A 6301-nucleotide genomic window follows, 5' to 3' on the forward strand; every position below is an offset into this window, starting at 1 on the left:
GTGACTAGCGTAAACTTAACAAAGCTGAATTGGAACTTAAGACCATTTAATCTAAACCACATTTCTCTCACTGGGTTCCCATAGTTAATCATACGAAGTAACATCATATGCATCAAAACGACACTAAACCTTGGTTCTACCAAATCTACTAAGTATTCGAAACAAGTTGTTCAAAAAATAACTCTCTGATTAAACATTAGTTTGTTTCTAATTATAGTCACGATGTCCATCTTTGTTCAAAGTGACATGTGCATTCGAAATTTGTATGCCTCATAGAATTTGTACGCCCGATCCTGGTAGTTGATTGCAAATATTTGAAAAATATATGAATGCATTTATTACATTATTGAAATATTAATTAAAAATTAATTAAACAAATTGGATTATCATTAAATTAATATGGTTGGCGTCAATCAATTTAATTGACTTTGTTTTTCAAAATTAATAATGGTCATAAAGTTATATTTTAAATTGAATTTTTTTCATGACATATAAACTATACATGAAAATTGTTAGATTTGCTATGAGATTACTTTTTTCCTTTATTTGCTTCATTTATCTTCCTAATAAGTGCTTTTAATATTTTCAAATAAACTAATTACAAACCTAGTTTTAGATTAGCATACTTGAGTTTAAATGCGCAAATCTAAAAAATTTAAACTCAATCACTAGCATACTTGATAATTTTCAATCTCTTAACTCAAGAATGGATAAGAGATTGAATAATTTTATACTTGATAATTTTAAAAAATTTATAACTCAATCACCTATACTTGATTTTCAATCATCAACATACATAAAATAAATTCTACTCAATTAACCAACTTGGTAACATTTTTATAAAAAAAATGGATATAGGTGAGATGTAAAAAAATGGTAAAAAATGGTGACAAAAGAGTTGTTGGCAGAAAGGATTGGTGGTGCTGCCAACCTGTTCTTCCACTTTAACCCAATAACAAACAAACCTTTCGATTTGAATTTAGCTTGAATTCAAATTAAAACAATAATTAGATTCAAATCAAATCAAGATTTACATTGAATTACATAATTGATAATTTAAATTGAATTACTTAATTAAATTCAGATCGAATTAAATTTCATACGATATAATTATGCTTCCATTTTATAAAGGAAAATTTCACTTATCGTCCTACCATTGCGTCGTTGTTGCCAATCCAAGAAGTTTCTTTGTGCATGGGAAAATAATTTGATGATGTCTTATGCTATATATGTCTAATACTCCTATACTATATTATATGATCTTCGTGGGAAAACAAACAAATATGTATGCCTTTGTAGAAAATATTTGCAAAAGCATGCATATATGTACATTCACATGAATGAACACATTGAAGCAAATATATATGTAAAAAAGTATTCTGCATATACTTAAGAATATATTCTCTGCAATATTCTATGCATAGAATATATTTATGCAAATAATATATTTTTTGTTTCTTTGCTCCTTTGCATATTTTATATTTTTTCTATGTCTCAGGTCAAGGCCTTCCTTCAGACTAAAAATTTAGGGAGATAAGATCAAGTGAGTTTAAAATTTTTTAGATTTAATCTAAAAAGTTTAAACTAAAAAATTTTTATATTTACTTGACCTTATTTAACACATACATAAATCTTGTCTCAAATATTGATACCAAATATCTATATATTCTCTCTCTGTAATGCATAACAAAAAAGAGTGTTGTCTTGTTTAGTTTTTAAAGGTTAAAGATAAGAGTAATTTAGGTATTCTAATATATAAAGTGGTAAAAATATTTAGGATATGAAGAGTAATTTAGTTTTTTTTTTTAATATTGAATGACAAAATCATACATAGGAGTTATGGATTTTCAGTTCACCTACAAGTGTAATTTGGTTGGAAATTAGATTTTATTAGTCCATTTGTGATCGTTAACTAGCATGGGAAAAATGTTAAATATGAAAAAATATATACATACATACATATATATATATATATATGTAAAGTAGTTAAAACAAACTGTAATTTGTAAATATTATTAGAGGTGTAATAACATTAACCCTGTTATTAATTATTAAAACAAATAGTTAGAACAAAGATATGAGTATAATTTTAAGAACACTAAAATTTTTAATTTTCAATAATTATTTAAAAATATATATTTATAACATCGCTGAAAATTTAAATAATCTATCTAAATGAATTGTTTTTAACAAGGCCAAATGACTTGTTCTCACCTAAAGTTTGATGTAATTCCAAACTGATATCCATCAACTTTAAAAAACTTAAAGTCTCATCAATGAGCAATTTTCTATTAAAACTTTCAGTTAAAAAATATATAACTCATTATACTTTCCCCCTTAGATTTTGAAAGTCACAAATTCACCCTACTAAAATATTTTTAGTTTTTAAAAATTGACTATTTCCCCCCAAACTTAGGTTTTTTTCTTTCAAGCCACCACTCCTCTAGCAATGTCCTCTTTCCATCATTTTACCTTCATTTGATTGGCTAGCCCTCTCTCACCATTGGAAAAGTTTGATCAGCCAGCTTGCTCACTGTGAAAACGTATGAAGAGATATCATCTCTTCGTGTGATTTCAACAATAAGTAGACCGACCAAACGATTTCGATGGTGAGAGAAGGCCTGCAAGCCAAATGAAGGTGAAAGGACGTCACTAGAGGAGTGGTGGCCAGAGAGGGGAGAAAAAAAACCTAGTTTTGGGGGAAATAGTCATTTTTCAAAACTAAAAATATTTTAACAATGGTGAATTTGTAACTTTTCAAAATCTTAGGGGGAGAAGCATCATAAATTATATATTTTTTAATATTATTACTGAAATAATAATTTTACTTTTATATTTAATTGAGTGTTTTAATAGAAAATTACTCATAAGTGGAACTTTGAGTTTTTGAAAATTGACTGGTATCAATTTAAAATCACATCAAACATGAGGTGGGAACAAGTCTTTTGGCCTTTAACAAATGAAATTATAAGTTAATTACTGAAAAATGTAACAATGTCTCTACTTAAGAGTTTCCCCTCGGATGATCAAGACAAGTTATCTATTGATGAATTTAAGTGACATTATAATCCAATCATAAATAAAGTACTCATCTTCATTCTCTTTTATTGCCAACTATACATTTTGACTACTACTTTAAAATCATATCTTCTCATGTACATATCTCTCGTATGTATGATTTTAAAATAGGAAAAGGACAATTCCTACTCAAATTTTAATCTAAATTCAAAATTACACTCACAATAGATAAAAAAACTCAAACACTCATTCATAGGCTAACTGCCATCCAAATTTTTAATTAAAAGTAGAGGTAAAATCATCATTTTATTTATAAATCCTAAAACCTAAAAAATTTATATCATTTTCCCTCTTAATTTAGAAAATTCACATTTACCCTTGTAATATCCCTCCCTAGAAGTATTGTCTTCTGGAGAAAAAAATTACGAATTAATATCTAGAACGATTATTTTAAAACAAATTTTAAAATGACTCATTGCTAAAAGCATTTTGAAATTATTCTGAGAAAACTGAAAATCCAGAAGCTAATAAAAGATATATATATCGCATATAAAAACTTATCGGAAAGCATTTGAAAACATGAAGTAATCATATACAATTGTACAACCATCTTAAGAAGGTCAAAATTCAACAGTAACATATAATTGTATGCATGTAACATAAACCAGAGATAACCTGCTCCAATTGGATTTATCTTTGCTGACCTGACCCTGCCTCGCAACTACCTCGATCACCTGTACCTACAATCATGAAAAAAAAAAGAAGTGAGAGATAAGAACACTCATTAAGGGGAAGAGATTAAGTAAACTATCTTTTTTCCTATTTTAACTGACTCTCGAAACTCAATCTTACATTATAACCTCCACAAAGAATCGATGGGATAATCTAGTTCATTCTTTACTCTTTGGGTCACACTTTGTCCTATTTGGTGTCCATTTGATACTTTTTGGACGCTGACTATAGGGATTTGACACTTTTCTAAGCTCAAGCTCTCTTATTTTCTCCTAATATGCTCTACTACTAGCATGTTTTACTGTAAGCAAACCCTATTGTGGGTCTATGTCCTACTACAGATGTGTCCTACTGCGAACGTGCTCTACTACGACGGTGTAGCGTAAAGTGCCGTCTTATAGTTCATAGGATGTATGTGTGCGTTATATCTTACTAATTTTGCTTCCATCTAAAACTATCCATAACCCACCAAGCTATACTCTTGGGACAACCCCTAAATCCTGAGCCCTAGATTTCTTTTCTTGCTTTTCTTTCTTTTCTTGCTTTTCTTTCTTTTCTTCTTTTTTTCTTTTTCTCTCTTTTCTTTCCTTTCCTTTCTTTCTTTTCTTTTTCTCCTCCTTTTCTTTCTTTCTTTCTTTCCAAAATTGTAAATCACTATTTATTAGACTATTCACTTGGTAGAGCAGTCTTTTTATTCATGTAATCTAACAGTCCAAACGATCTCTAATTCATACAAACTATATATCATTGAAAAGAGAATTTAAAGTGCTTTCCAACAAGCTATAACAACACTCATGATTCATCAGATAAGACAGTCAAAACATGGGTTGAAATCAATGGCAAAATATTGCATTTACTATTTATTTGGTAAGACAGTTTTTTGTTCATGTAATTTAATAGTCCAAATGGTCTCTAATTCATACAAGCTATAGATCATTGAAAAGAGAATTCAAATAGATTTCCAAAAAGTTATAATAACACTTATGATTCATCAAAGAAAGCAGTCAAAACGTGGGATGAATTCAGTGGCAAAAAATTGTATTCACTGTTAATTTGGTATGGTAGTTTTTTTGTTCATGCAATTTAATAGTCCAAATGGTCTCTAATTTATACAATTTATATATAATTGAAAATATAATTCAAAGAGCTTTCCAAAAAGCTAAATAGCACTCATGATTTATCAGATAAGGTAGTCAAAACATAGGATGAAATCAATAGCAAAAAATTGTATTAACTATTTATTTGATAAGACAATTTTTTTTATTCATGTAATTTCACAGTCCAAACGGTCTCTAATTCATACAAGCTATATATCATTGAAAATATAATTAAAAGAAAATTCCAACAAGCTATAATAGCACTCATGATTCATTAGATAAAGTAGTCAAAACGTGGGTTGAAATCAGTGGCAAAAACCTATATTTACCGTTTATTTAGTAAGGCAGTCTTTTTGTTTATGCAATTTAACAATCCAAACGGTTTCTAATTCATACAAGCTATATATCATTGAAAATAGAATTCAAAGAGATTTCCAACAAGCTATAATAGCACTCATGATTCATCAAATAAGGTAGTCAAAATATGGGATGAAATCAATGACAAAAAACCATATTCATTATTTATTGGGTAAGACAATTTTTTTGTTCATGCAATTTAACAGTTTAAACGGTCTCTCATTCATACAATCTATATGTCATTGAAAAGAGGATTCAAAGAGCTTTCCAATAAACTATAATAGTACTCATGATTGATCAGATAAAACAATCTAAACATGGGATGAAGTCAATGGTAAAACTATAAATATTATCCAACTCTCTGTCATGAACAAACTAAAACACATAGATACTCCAAATGGCAAAACAACATTTCTCAACTTCAAATAATCATTTATAACATAGAGGCAAGGAACCAAAAGCATAAAACATGAAACATACTAATAATGATTCCACTTACCTTGTTTTAAGCTAATATTTGCTAGGTTGGCTCTCTCCTCTTTGTCTTCCTTCTCTTATCACCAAAACCACCTTAAATCATCACCAAAACACACTAACATATTCTTATAACATGTATCCAATATATATAAACATAGGTAAAGGGAAAAGAAAGAGATCTTTTGGTTACCAAGGCTTCCAAAGTGTTTCCTCTTTTTTTCTTTTCTTACATATCTTCCAAAACTCCTTTAAATCCTTCATTTTTCTTCAAAAAACAAAGAAAAAAACATGGAGAAGGCTGAGCTTCTGGAAAGGATAGGAGAAGAGATGAAAATGCCTAACTTTTGTCTTTTATCCCTTTATATATCTTCAAACATATTTGGTTTAGCTTTTGTCTTTTTTTGTAGTCTTTCTTTTCTTTTTCTTTTTTGGTTTTTTTTTTTTGTTTTATATATATATATATATATATCCACATACATTTGGATATGTATATTTAAATTTGGAAATATCTCAAAGCAGAGTCAAAAGACATAAATGTATCTGGAACGTACCTAAGGGTATTACAACCCCAATGATTAAACTTTGAAAAAGTAACTTTTTTCCATTTTTTAGGTTTCATC

The 6301-nt window shown here is 28.4% G+C and overlaps 1 long non-coding RNA gene across 1 annotated transcript; it reads right to left on the minus strand.

Moving 5' to 3' along the window:
• Positions 1–3543: 3543 nt before the first annotated feature.
• On the minus strand, positions 3544–5868 carry LOC123198669. The gene is made up of 2 exons (XR_006498103.1): positions 5704–5868; positions 3544–3758 (listed from the first exon to the last, which is right to left on the minus strand). It is a non-coding gene; the product is annotated as an uncharacterized LOC123198669 (long non-coding RNA).
• Between the last annotated feature and the right edge of the window lie 433 nt (positions 5869–6301).

This window comes from Mangifera indica, chromosome 16 (assembly GCF_011075055.1).
Source record: "Mangifera indica cultivar Alphonso chromosome 16, CATAS_Mindica_2.1, whole genome shotgun sequence".
NCBI classification, from domain to species: Eukaryota; Viridiplantae; Streptophyta; class Magnoliopsida; order Sapindales; family Anacardiaceae; genus Mangifera; species Mangifera indica.